We start from the raw sequence: 13,591 nt of genomic DNA, 5'->3' as shown, positions 1-13,591 counted from the left end.
CTAGCGTATGAAAATTTAATTATGTTCTGAAAGGAATGTTAAATTTGTATTGCTTTTAATACAATGTCCAGTTGTACGTTATAGTAACATACGTTGGAATTATTTATTGCAGAGTTAATGGTCTAGTCATCAATATTGCACGCTAATGCTGGTAATGATTTCAAAATTAATGGATATTAAATTTGACGAAGTATAGTTGTTATAATTCAATAAACTAATATGTAATTGTGTTTTCTTTAGTGAAATTTCTCTATGACGTTATTTGCAGGCTTTGACTGTTTATATTTTTTCTTCGGTTTATCTGGATAGTATTTATATTAGAAAATATAGTATTGAAAACTCGTAAATATGTATCGTTATCTTTATCAGTGAGATTAAGTAACGTGAAGGATCAATTTCCACAAAACACTTACAACTTATAAAACGGTTGCGTGTCTTCATTCCATTTAAGAAAACCCGTAAGAATATAACTGTAATATACTTTAAGAAAAGAGATAAACCTTTAAGAAAAGAGAAAGTCGATAGTTCACTTAAATCTTAAAAGCAAGATGAAACGAGGGAGTAGGCGTAACAACTTATAAACGTGGACTATGAATGGCAGCAATTACGTCGAGGATTCTCTTACGAAGACATCGGGCGCGCCGATGATATTAGCATGCTACCATCTGGCATCTTATCTCGAACTTTTAATGGTGCATTTAAATTTTTCAAGCTCAATGGAGTACTCGTCGGGCTGCATTTTGGAAATTAAACGTTCTGGTACTATCTCTTCTGAAAGTTTAAACTCTAGTCGAGATTTCTCAAGAGCATTGTCTACAGTTATCTTGAAAATTATTTGAATCTAATTAATTTCAGTTAACTGCTTGAAAAAGTAATTTTTCCAGAAATGTCTGACACCTGTGTATATTTATGTATATTAAGATGAACAATTTTTTCCTACTTTATCAACTTTAATTATGAGTTACAAAGAGATAGGTAGATTCGCTGTGTTTCGCGAACCGGTTAATCTCGTTACAATATTCGCGCGCGCGAATAAAATTCAAGATTCCGCGTTAATTCCTATCGCTGCTCGTTGCACCGCGAAAAAATTCAATTACTCGCCGGAAGGTCCGCCGTACGTCTTTACTTATGCGACTTCTCGCAATCTTTCAAGTCTACCCCTTAAATAACACTTTTCTTTCGCCAGCCTTAAAGACAAAATTGCAATTTGCCGCGACGAACATTCTCGCAAAGAAGATCCTGGAAGCTTGCGGAAGAGCGCGGCTTCTCCGATGCGACTTTGCATTTTAAAACCAGTGATCTTACTTTCAATCAATTTTTTTTCTTGCGCTCGCGACTGCTTTACATAAAAAAAATGCACCCGTCACCCTTTTCTCGCACCGCCGCGGAAAGATCGCGCGCATAATTTTGAGGGATTACACCACAGCACTCGTGCGGACCTAGATATTTCATCGTTTTTATGTCGATAATGCGGTTTTAGCTGCAAACGAGAAGGATTGAAGATAAGACAACTCGTAAAACTCAGCGATTAAAATATCATTATCGTGATATTTTTCAACTTTGATTGATTGCACGAGATACCTAATCGCGTCGTAAAAGTTCCTATATATGTTTTTATATTCTGCTGTAATCTGTTTTGCGTTATGTGAGTTAGGAAGAAAGAAAGAAAATGGCATGTATTCGAAGGTATGCGAACATTTATTTCAACTGTACTTTTCACAAGTTACTGTTACGTAGTCACGGTTGTCAAACTTCGAAAGAATTTTTTAATCCATTTGTTACGAAGTTTAGATATTGGAACGTTCGACATTATTGAAGAAAATTTTTTGATTCTCTTATTATAGTCCAGTCAAAATACGATTAGACCTAGAAAAAATTGCAACACAAGGTTTTATTACGTCATTGTGTTCAGAAAAATATACTGAACAACATATTCAAATTCCGCCATTTTCCGCTATCCCTAAGTATGTTTTTTATTAACAATTTATAAACAAATTCGTTTTTCTCCACAAATACAATAAATTTCGAAATTTTTGTAGAGATCAAAGTTGTAGAGCAGACAAATATCTACAAAAAATGTTCTTATGAATTTTTTGAAATATCTCATATTATTTGAGATATTTGCAACAAGAGCTACTAGGCTACGCGCGGAGCGGAGCGGAGAGTTCTAACAAGCACACGGCAGTCTCTACCGGTCGCTGCTAGTTCTCTAGGTTCTACAAGGAACTTGAGTTGGTTCTCGATACTAGTATATGTGTCTATGTATATACACACACACACACACATATATATATATATGTACATTCATATTATATATATATGTATATATATATATATATATATATATATATATATATATATATATATATATATGTACATTCATATTATATATATATATATATATGTATATTGTTACGTACGGAAATTTTATATTTTCGACGACGCACGTTAGAAGTTTTGAACGCTTAAACGACGCACGCTAGGCTCGGAATTCCGAGCGAACGCTCAGTTTCCTGTAAATGTTTATCTTATCGGACGACCCCTGGAGGGCTGGGGGCCAGATGGGGCCCAAAACTACGCTTCTAGAATGTTCTAGAAGCTTCTAGAAAACCTCCCCCCTTAAGACGCGATGGAAATGGCGGGAATCTCGCGCGGGAGATTCCGGTCTTTTTCGGATATAAATAGGGCGGAAAAACGCCGCGGTAAACAGATAGTTCCGAGCTTCGGCTCCTTCCAGATAGTTCCGAGCTTCGGCTCCTTCCAGATAGTCCTGAACTTCACATACTCCTTCGGCTCTAGCATTCAATTGCTCAGCCATTCCTTCGGCTCTAGCATTTAATTGCTCAGCCATTCCTTCGGCTCTAGCATTCAATTGCTCAGCCACATAGTCTTAGATCTAAATCATTTTCCTAAATCTCACTCAATTCCTTAAACTCAATCTTGGGACTTAGTCCCTGTACTTTTATATTTTAAGACTGCGCCTCACGCATAACTTGTACTAAATTTTAAGACTAAAGGTAAGATAAGTTTGAAAAGGAAAAGCTCGAAATCTGGAATCTCATCTCGTGTTAAAATTCTTAATCGATCACTTCTAAGATTCGACTCGCAGTTGTCGCTGACAAAGTGCGTGGCAATTGGTTCTGAGCGCTGACGAAGAGTGTGGCGAGCAGATACCCTTGCTGCCGAAAGCGTGGCGATTACGGGGTTGATCCTTGGAAATCATAATTAATTCCCGAAAGTGAATTTGGCCTTTACGCTGCCGATCTGAGCGCTGACGAAGAGTGTGGCGAGCAGAGTGTGGCGGATTGGCTTTTGAGCGCTGACAAAGAGTGTGGCGAGCTATAAAATTCATTTTCGAGGATTCGGACTAGATGACGAAAAAGGGAGGCAGACGAACTCAAATTAAAAGGATTAGGTTCCAGATTAAAAAAGCAGTAATTTCTAATCAAGATCCTCTTCCCCTCCTCCAGCGATTACAACAACTACAAAACGCACCTCCATTTAAACCTATTCCTGTCGACTTCGACATCGATTATCCCCATTATAATCAGATAAATAAAAGTGATCCTCGGTACAAAATTTATAAACTCAGATATCTTTTCGGTCCCGAATAATAACAACAATAATAATAATAGCCTTCACACGACTTGTCCAAATCCCTGGTAAATTGCTTAAATGCATTGACCAAAAAACGGATGAACAACAAACAGAACGTGACAGAACGTGACAATATATATATATATATATATATATAATATGAATGTACATATATATATATATATATATATATATATATATATATATATATATACATATATATATATAATATGAATGTACATATATATATATATATATTTGTGTGTGTATACATAGACACATATACTATTATCGAGAACCAACTCAAGTTCCTTGTAGAACCTAGAGAACTAGCAGCGACCGGTAGAGACTGCCGTGTGCTTGTTAGAACTCTCCGCTTCGCTCCGCGCGTAGCCTAGTAGCTCTTGTTGCAAATATCTCAAATAATATGAGATATTTCAAAAAATTCATAAGAACATTTTTTGTAGATATTTGTCTGCTCTACAACTTTGATCTCTACAAAAATTTCGAAATTCATCGTATTTGTGGAGAAAAACAAATTTGTTTATAAATTGTTAATAAAAAACATACTTAGGGATAGCGGAAAATGGCGAAATTTGGATATGTTGTTCAGTATATTTTTCTGAACACAATGACGTAATAAAACCTTGTGTTGCAATTTTTTCTAGGTACCCCCCCTTTTTGAAGAAAATTTTTTGATTCTCTTATTAAAAAAGAATCATTTTAATAAAGCTGAGAAGAAATTGATTAAGTAGAAACATAAAAATAGATGCAATATTCTGCAAACTTTTAGGTTGTTTCAATGAAACTGAGAAGAACTTAATTAAGTAGAAATATAAAAGTAGATGCCAAACTTTTAGGTAATAATTAAGAAAAGATGCTATATTTTACGATTTTAATGGTAGATTATTTGAATAATTTTTTATATTTCGCATTGAGAGATATTGTATTTAACGAAGTTAATAATTTATTAAATTGGAAGCTCTGAGTGCCCCATATTTTTTGAAAACTATTTTATTAGAAAAAACTTTATATATTAAGTACTGCAGTATGGCGTGGATTGTCAGTACCTCTTATTAAAGAGCTAAATCTCTGGTAATTATAACACGATTTTAAAACAGGTCTATTGAGGAGAAATTTAGAGACTAAAGAATCAGGCCATTTTCCATACGATAACAATTTTTGCACAGTAGGAAGGCAAGTAACATAGGAGATTGCTTTCTGAAGTAATTTTTGATATAGTGACTAACTACGGGCGATACTTGTGATAATAATGTTAAGTGGTACTAAAAGTATTAGAGGTAGTATTAAAGGTGAATGAGAATGGACTGGATTTTTGCACTTAAGTGGTGCGTGATGAAAATTACGTTCATAAACGATAAATAGGTTCGAGAGGCTAACTTCGCGAGAGCACGATGGAGATTTGCAGAAAGTAATAAAATCGCGAACGAACAACGAAACCTTACCGCGAAACGCCGTAAGAAATAAAACGTCCATCAAGTCATTTATCTCTTTTTTTTTTCGATCAACCTTCGGTACGCCATAAACATTAGATCGAGACGTGAGCGCGAAGGCAGCTTGACGAGGTCGAAGTTTACGTCCTCGAAGAGCAGAAAATCGAAAATGTCTCTTCAGATACGCGTGATCTGAATAAATGCACGTTGTCTTATTTGTTACTTTCTCAATTAAAAGTTTAAAACGAAAAACGGGGAAAAATTCGGTAAAAAAATCAATTTCCGATTAGTCACAGATCAAGCATTTCATAACTTCACGGAACAAGTTGATGCCGAATTTTTATTAGTCTCTTATATTTTTGCAAAGAATTGAAATAGTCTCTCATGAGCTAAAATATTTCACTAAAATTTCAGAATATTAATAAAATAATAATAGGTGTTATTCACAACGTATCAAAGCCTCGATCGATCGACAGAGCGAGAGAAAGAGAGGATTTTTAACGGTAAGAGAAATCTGATTATTTTACCGGAATTGGAGACGTAAAACATGCGTCGAAGGACGGCGAGGTAATGATACAATAGTCTTTCTCTCTCTGATATCGAAGGACAGGAGGAATATTAACGATCGAGGCTACGTGCGATAGCATTCTTTGAAATGCCGATAAACAATGGAAGAAAATCAGTGACTGGTCGATAGCCAATATACGAAGGAATGACGGCAGGAATTGCGAAATGGGAAACAGGGAGCTTTAATATTTGCGAAAGTTTATCGACGTGCACGGTCGAAGAATTTCGTTCACAATAAAATTACATGTGCATATCAAATTCATACTAACGGCTTTTAAATGAATCTATAAGATTTTCACGTCTTAATGATAAAATAGTTTTACAATTCAATAGTGATTTTAATAACTAAATTGATTTTTACAATATCCATACTTTGATGCAAAGTGTCTTTATTTTAATTATAATTACTAAAATTATTAAATGTATTTTTAACTGGTTGGCAACATCACAATCTAGCTTTTAATCTGATTAATAATATACATAAGCCTTTCTATTGTTAGTTGTTACTTATCCTGTAATCTAAATACAAAATCCGTCGAAATTCGGTCTAACTATTCAAAATTAATTCTAACAAAGCCCTTTCATTAATACTTGTTTTAGCTAGTTAAATCTTCATTTTAGTACACAGTTAATTCTAGTGTCTAGCTTTAACTAGTTAAAATTAGTATTGGCGAAAGAGCCTTATTATTATAGACTCAAACTTACTTAAATTAATTTTTAAGGTATTTTTGCTTTCCATGAAATGTACTGTAAAAAAAGTCTTTTAAAATTATCAAAGTTTAATCTTTAAGATCAATTGTTGACGTCTTATTTTGTATATATTATGAAACAGGAATATAATTAATTATATAAGCTTTTTTTATGGTAACAGTGATACAAAGAACAAGTTATTGAAATTATTGAATTTTCTGGGACTATTGAAGCATATATTTATCCACATGATATTTGCGTAGTGAAATGAAATGGGGGCAGAATATTTCATGCGGTATTTATTACGATAAATTTATAATGGCGTGACGTGTCAGATTAAACGAATTTAAAAGAACAAATTGTTATCGAAAACATTGTATATTTTTATTTTTATTTTAAATTTTTAATAATAAAATTCAACATTCTCTCTTTCTTTTTCTCGCATTGCACTGCACCTCAATTTCTAACTGCTTAACTTTTGGCTTGTTGAAAAAGTTGACACGTAAAAAATTATAAATTATATCATACACATATATAGTATATATATTATATATATATAATCTCTATGATATAATACATAATATAATATATTCTGTCGATTGACGTCGACTGACTGTATACTTCGAAATTATTTAATACATTTTTAACATCTTGAAGTGCTCGAAATTGGCCGTTTTTTTGTATTTATAATATATTCTCGATTATATTTTACTATAATCTTCGGGACGGACATTGCTCAAGCAAATACCGCATTTCTGCTATGATTTACAAGGTGCGAGTACTCCAAAGAGGCTGTTTAAGGATAAACGCGACAGCATGAACACTATAGCGTGACATAGACGGCTCTAAAAGGATAAAGCCTAATGCCTTCTATGCACGATGTTATCTTTATCGTCCGGATTTGCTAACATTGTGAGAATGGATGCAGCTGCGAATTCGCGTCCCATTTGTGCTTTTTCTCTTTATTTCTCTCTGATTCTGTCGTTACAATTTTGAAGAGCAACTACTACAGATATTCCATATAGAAAGAACATTCGTGACAATAGAAATACGCAGCGATGGTTGCTAGCTGCAGGAAAAAATTTATGTCGTTCTTTTAAGCGCGTAATTTCTTATAAATTAAACGAACGATTACTCTTCTGTCTCTTTTAAAATAGTCTCGCTCAATAAAATATCCCCATCAATCGTCACGTCACCCTAACGTCTGCCTTCGGAGTCATTGATATATTGGTTTAATTATTTATTTCTCAAGTTCCTAAATCAATTTACAGGCTTCATATATTTTAAATTCGACACATGCACTTAATGATACAAGATGGTTATTGATTATACTCTATCATAGACATTACATTTTTTTATTTCTTATTTTTTAAAGAATATTTTTTAAATAAAAAAGTACAAATATTCCTTAAATAGTCCAACCTTTTCATGGTTTACCGTGATTAAGGATAAAATATAAATTATCGTGCTGTCACTGAATATGCCAAGAATTTTCACAAATATGCGCGGTATTTTTTTGTATCTGCATTAGAGTGGAATCGTGCCAAAATTTTTCTCTGGAATATCTTCATTGGAATTCATCCTGCAAAGTAACGCAAATATTTTACATTAGCGACTGGTGATATCAACATTGTAACATTCACGTTATATTTAAGTTGGCAAGTTAAAAACACGATCTTTCTTTTGGTTGTAAGTAGGACAGCTTTGATCACGTTAATAGACTTTATCGCGGACGAATGAGATAATCAGTCGATACCGACTGTATCAATCATGGACAAAAGTTACAACCATCGCGGCAAATCCACCCGCAACTTTCGGCCGCCTTCCCACTACAACAACATTTGCGGGAATCCTGCCGACCCCAAAAGGATACTCGGGCGAACGACGACGTGTTCGGGAAATCCACTTTAACCGTACAAATCCAAGCGAACCGCGCGTGGCAAAAGGCCGTCTTTATCTGCTTTACCCTCGACTACCTAACGCGATTTCGTACGATGGAATTTCATTAGTACAGTATATAATGCGAACGAGTAATTGTTCAAAATTATCTTTTATTTGAGATATTTTACGGTAGTCGAGTAACTCTCTAACGAGTATTTATAGTAAAAGCGTAGCGTGATACGGCATGTAACAGTTACCCACATGATTCGAAAATGCACCAACACTCAAGTAATTAATCGAATAAGTGATAACGTTGAGTTATTAAATTAATGTTCTATTAGCTTATCTTCCGTAATAAATAATCGAAAGATTCAGCGCAACAATAGTTTAAGCTATTTTCATAAAATAATTTTGAAAATTAATTTTGGATTAATCTTGAAAATATTGAAAAAATATTGAAAAATATTTATGTATATATTTTTAATAATTTATTTAGAACAGATCAATTAATTATAATAATTTATTCGAACTCAATTCTGAATGAAAATCATGAAAAGCTGAGTTCGAAATAACGAAATAAAAAGTTAAACATGAATAGAAAAAGACTTTAACAAAGATATAACAATTTATTTACAAACGCAAACTGATTCTTTAACGAGATGGATTCCAACTATCGGAGCAATTTCGCCACGCATCACCTTTCGCAGGACAAGTGAATTTTGACGACGAAATTGGAAGGGCGGAAATCATACTGTTTTACACTCCCACGCGACACACGTCAACAGGAGTGCGTGGGGTGAGACATACAGGTTGCATAACCCACGCACGAATGGGTGAAAGTGCCATTCATACACATAAATCTCAATGTTCGACCTGTACGTCACCCTCCGCGCGCACTCGTCGACTGAAAGTCTATTTATATTTCTACAAAAGGTCTCTCTGCGTGGAAGATAAATCGTCGCGTCGTCATGCGATACGTGGATTTTCTCCCTTGCATCGGATTATTTTTAGAGTTTCTCTAGTGAATAGGTGTTTACCTCGAAAACAATGTAGGCTTAAACAAATAAGTAGTTTTAACCGCTTACAGATTTAGTTTGGATAAGCTAGTGGATTTTAGCAAGGCTATATATATGATATTATACTTAAAATATTATATACATATAATATAGGTACTTATAATATTTTAAAATTATATGGGTTTGATAATACATGTGTCAAATATTATATAATAATATATCATGAACATTAAAATGGTTCTGTCTAGATAGAAAATAAAGCGGAATCATCATTTACAATTTTCCAATTTTTTGTTCTATAATCTATATAATTCGTCATAATTAAGCTTTAAATTAAAATTATATTAAAGTATGTTTTTCGTTAAATTAACTGTGCTCGAAAAATGTGGTTTTGTTGTTGTATTATGCCATTGGTTCTTTGAAATTTAATTCGCGAAAAGCATTGCTTTTTTAATTACTTGTATCTCGACATTCCCGTCAAAGAAAAATCAACAATATTTTATACCTACAGAATCCGTCATTAAAAAGACATCTGGTAATTTTGGTACACTTTATGTGTAATATAATTCTTTTTACTGACTCTTTTTACTAAATTGAATATTATATCAACTCCAATTTATCAAATTATGAACTTGTAATTAATATATCTTGTTTAGTTCTTGTATAGTCTTTCTTGTACGTCTATCGCTTAAATTATGTCATCATCCATCTTTTCTTCGCAAATCGTGTCAAAGTTTCGCGACGAAGGAAGTGAAAGACGTCGTGGAGTCGGATGATCCATTTGACCTAGCAGCGGGCTACCTGCCTGCGACATCCGAGGTCGTGGCACCTACGTAAACGGTACCTGCCTTGCTCGCAAGATGCGTGAAGGTGTCCGTGGGGAAGCGCGCGCTTCCCCGCACCTGCGGCCACGCTTGCGCGCCGCACTACGCAGCCGGGGGTGGTGGTGACGGGTACCAGGAGAGAGGGTGCGAGGTAGCCTGCTACGGCCGGGTCGACGCCGACGATCGTCAGAGCGGCGTCGCGACGCGAGCCTACCGCGTCCGTCGATTTCGTTGGTCCGCGTTATCCGTTTGCATCCGGTTCAGGTGTGATTCGCTCGACGCGATACCGGAAGGACCGGGAGGACCCTCACTTGTTACATTATCCAGCAGGATATACCACGACGTGCCGCCGTCACCGCAGAAAAGTTTACGCGACTCCGAAAGCGCCACGACGGCGTAACAGGTACGCGTTATCAACCATCTTTCTCCCGCGGTACCCTCGCGGATCTCCTGAGGATTCAACGGGTGCGGAGGAGCCTCGAGCGACGAATTATCGCGGCCCGTATCTCGTTTGAGCGATTTACAAAGTGAACGTTACATTTTCCCGCGACGGAAAACTGCATTCTGCATTCGGGTATCCTACTGTTGCGTCGTACTACTGCGACGTCCTGCGCTTTATCGTGCAACATTGTTTTATAATCAGCCGGAATATCGATTAGTGATCAAATGTAATCGATCGATTTAGTTGATCACGGTGGTAAATGAACGTTTGTAAATTTGTCTCGTTAAATCGTTTGACAAAGTTTTCATTATCTTGATCCGCAACATAAAGGTCGACCGTTTTGTCTCTCTATTTATGAGTAGTTGCGGAGAGGTCAACAAATTATTGATGGTTACATATATAATAAGTTTATTTCAGATTATTAACAGTGATTTTAATTTTTTTAATTATCGAAAACGTTTTGTGTTTAAATTGCTTGAAGCGATAAATTTTAAATTTCTTTTCTTAAATATCTAATTTTAGAAATTGTCATAATGATATTTAAAAAGCGATTTATTTTATAATTAAAAGTCATTTGATAAAAACTATTAAATATAATTCTAATATTTACTTTTTGTGTGATTGGCGTAAAAATATGACCATATCTCGAAAGCAGGTCTCGTACATTCATTTTTATTCGTCGCTAAGTTAATGGAATCATTAATTATTTTGTGACGTAAGTAGCGCAATAAAATTGCCATGGTTTGAGAAAAAACACGTAATTCTCATAAAGTTGTTCGTGCGCGAGACAATCGAACACAGGTACACCATATTTAACTTCGTACTACTGGAAAGTAAATACCTCAGCGACTTCGTTAAATCAATCTTCTATCTTTGAACGAATCGGAAATAAGTTTTCTTAAATATCACTTAAGTACTGTCTCCAACAATATTTGCGGAAATTTAGAACCTCGTGATGAGCTTGCCATTTGAAGTAGACACCTTTAGATATAAAACGCAAAGAGAATATAATTATGAATATTTTTACATTCATTAATTCGTATCATAGCTCTGATATTTGTAAAATACGATTTATATTAAAAATATTATCACTTTACGGTTCGATGATTTATTTGTTGATAGGAAAATTACAGTCAGTAGTGATTGGAATGGGGGGAATTCACAATCATATAAAATCGCAGAAAAAATGTGATAGAGTTGCAATAAAATATTAATATTTCATATAGGTGGAATAATAACGTTGAAATATCGATGAACGGTGACAGCATTTTCTTTGAAAATCATACGCTTTCAAGGGAAATTGAATTGAATTTCTCGTCACGATTTGGCAGGGTGCCGATATTGCCACATATACTGTAGGTGCTGAGGTTAATCTGCATGACAGATGCCTAAAAAAATTTTTAACCGATTTTTCCTCGGAGAAAATTCCGATACTGTATTTTGCAAATTTGGAATATTTTAGTAATAAAGCCTCGAATTTCTTCTTCATATTTCCGAGGAAACTAAGAGCTTGTGGCACGTGAAAAGAATATTAATTTTAATATATTTCAGCGTTCGATTTTAATGAAAAAAGCTTCCAGGTGATCAATGAATTGTTGAAAATTAACATCGGTTTTCTAGGTTACTCCGCGGTACATGATAGTTGTTCACGTGCAATCAACTGATATAATGCAGGGTCGCGATAATCATTTACACTATGTGTGCTTTACGGTCGATATAAAGTGAAAATAAATATTTCATATTCTTTCTCTCTCTGTCTTTCTTGTAATATTCAAAGAAATATTGACTATGCCCGTGAGGAGCGCATAATCGTAGTTCCTGCGACCTCTAATAAAGGCCTAGGAAGGCTCTTTAAAAAACGCTTTTCACAGAATCTCGGTCCTCGAATGAATGCTTCTCGGATTTTTTTATGAGATCTTTCTATGACGAACCTTGAAATGTGAGCACTCGCGCTTTTCTCTCTTGACGATCATTCAACAGTGCCGATGAGCGTTACAAGAGCACTCACGTAACAATAGTTACTCGAGTAGCGATAATTCTTATTGGAACAGGAGCCAACATCGATCGTCCCGGGAAAAGAGCATTCAGGTAGTATAATCTCATGATAGACGAACGCGATAGTTAGTTCGCTATAATAGATGCCAGCGAATAATTATGTATAACTATATATTTCTATATAACTATAGGGTAAGGAAGGGCTATTTGAGAAAGTTAAAGAAAAAATGTGATAAAAAATTTTTAAAGCAGGAAGGAGTTTTTCAATTTTCAGGGTAGGAGCGGCTTTTTTAATCATCGAGCTATTTGGTTTTTTGGGACTTTTGTTTTTAAAAGTTCTTTATCCGATTTTTTTTAACTGACTCAAATAGCTCTTTCTTCTATATTTGGAGGGGTAAAAATCACAGTGGTGTAAGTCAAATTTTTAAAAAGATTTCCTCGTGTGCATAGATGCAATCTGTACAATATATAAATTGTATCTATGCACACGAGAAAATATTTTTAAAAATTTGACTTACACCACTGTGGTTTTTACCCCTCCATTTCTATATGACTAATTTTTCCATTGACGAATGGATAAAAATATGAACGGCACGGACTATTTATTTCCTAAATTGATATATTATAAATAAATAAGTTGTTGCGCAATTTTTTAATATTTTTATATATACAGAGGGTTCAAATATATATATATCCGGCCTTTATATTTAAAAGAAAAATATATTTTGCTCTGTCAGTCAATTTCAATCTAGGGTTTCATAGTTAAACGAAAATATGTAAATAAATATTTTATCACGTGTTCAGTAATAAAAGATTTACCTCTGGTACATGATCGTTGCGAGATAGGATTCGAATTTACGCTTGTCGTGGCGATAAAAATTTTATTTAAAATCCGTTTAGCTTCATTTTTCATATCGGACATCGCTTTATATTACCGTTCGAAGGAAAATATTACGGGACTGCTTTACTGTCGTATGAAAGATTATTCCAAGACAGATTAGTAAAGAACGATGTCACCTCGCAAGCACTTCACTCGAGGGATATTATTGCCGATCAGGAACGACAGTTATTCAGGCAAAACTTTACTAGGGATAAAAAGCCTTATTTTGCACTGAAACATGCAGA

General features: G+C 34.6%; 1 protein-coding gene across 2 annotated transcripts in view; it reads left to right on the top strand.

The window, feature by feature from the left end:
- Positions 1–13,591, top strand: part of LOC139774258 (uncharacterized) — an 88,284-nt gene that overhangs the window by 9,336 nt on the left and 65,357 nt on the right. The window contains exon 1 of one of the 2 annotated variants that reach the window (XM_071709379.1): positions 10,213–10,432. The exons of the other annotated variant lie outside the window; for it this stretch is intronic. The gene's annotated coding sequence lies outside the window, so the exon portion shown is untranslated. Of the gene's footprint in view, positions 1–10,212; positions 10,433–13,591 lie in introns of those variants that run through there. 2 annotated transcript variants of the gene reach the window in all.

Source organism: Temnothorax nylanderi, unplaced genomic scaffold (assembly GCF_030848795.1).
Source record: "Temnothorax nylanderi isolate EJ_2023f unplaced genomic scaffold, tnyl_v1.0 TNYL_tig0076_pilon, whole genome shotgun sequence".
In the NCBI taxonomy this organism is placed as follows: domain Eukaryota; kingdom Metazoa; phylum Arthropoda; class Insecta; order Hymenoptera; family Formicidae; genus Temnothorax; species Temnothorax nylanderi.
Note: the sequence above shows the minus strand (reverse complement) of the source record. Positions and strands in the feature narration are given on the sequence as shown.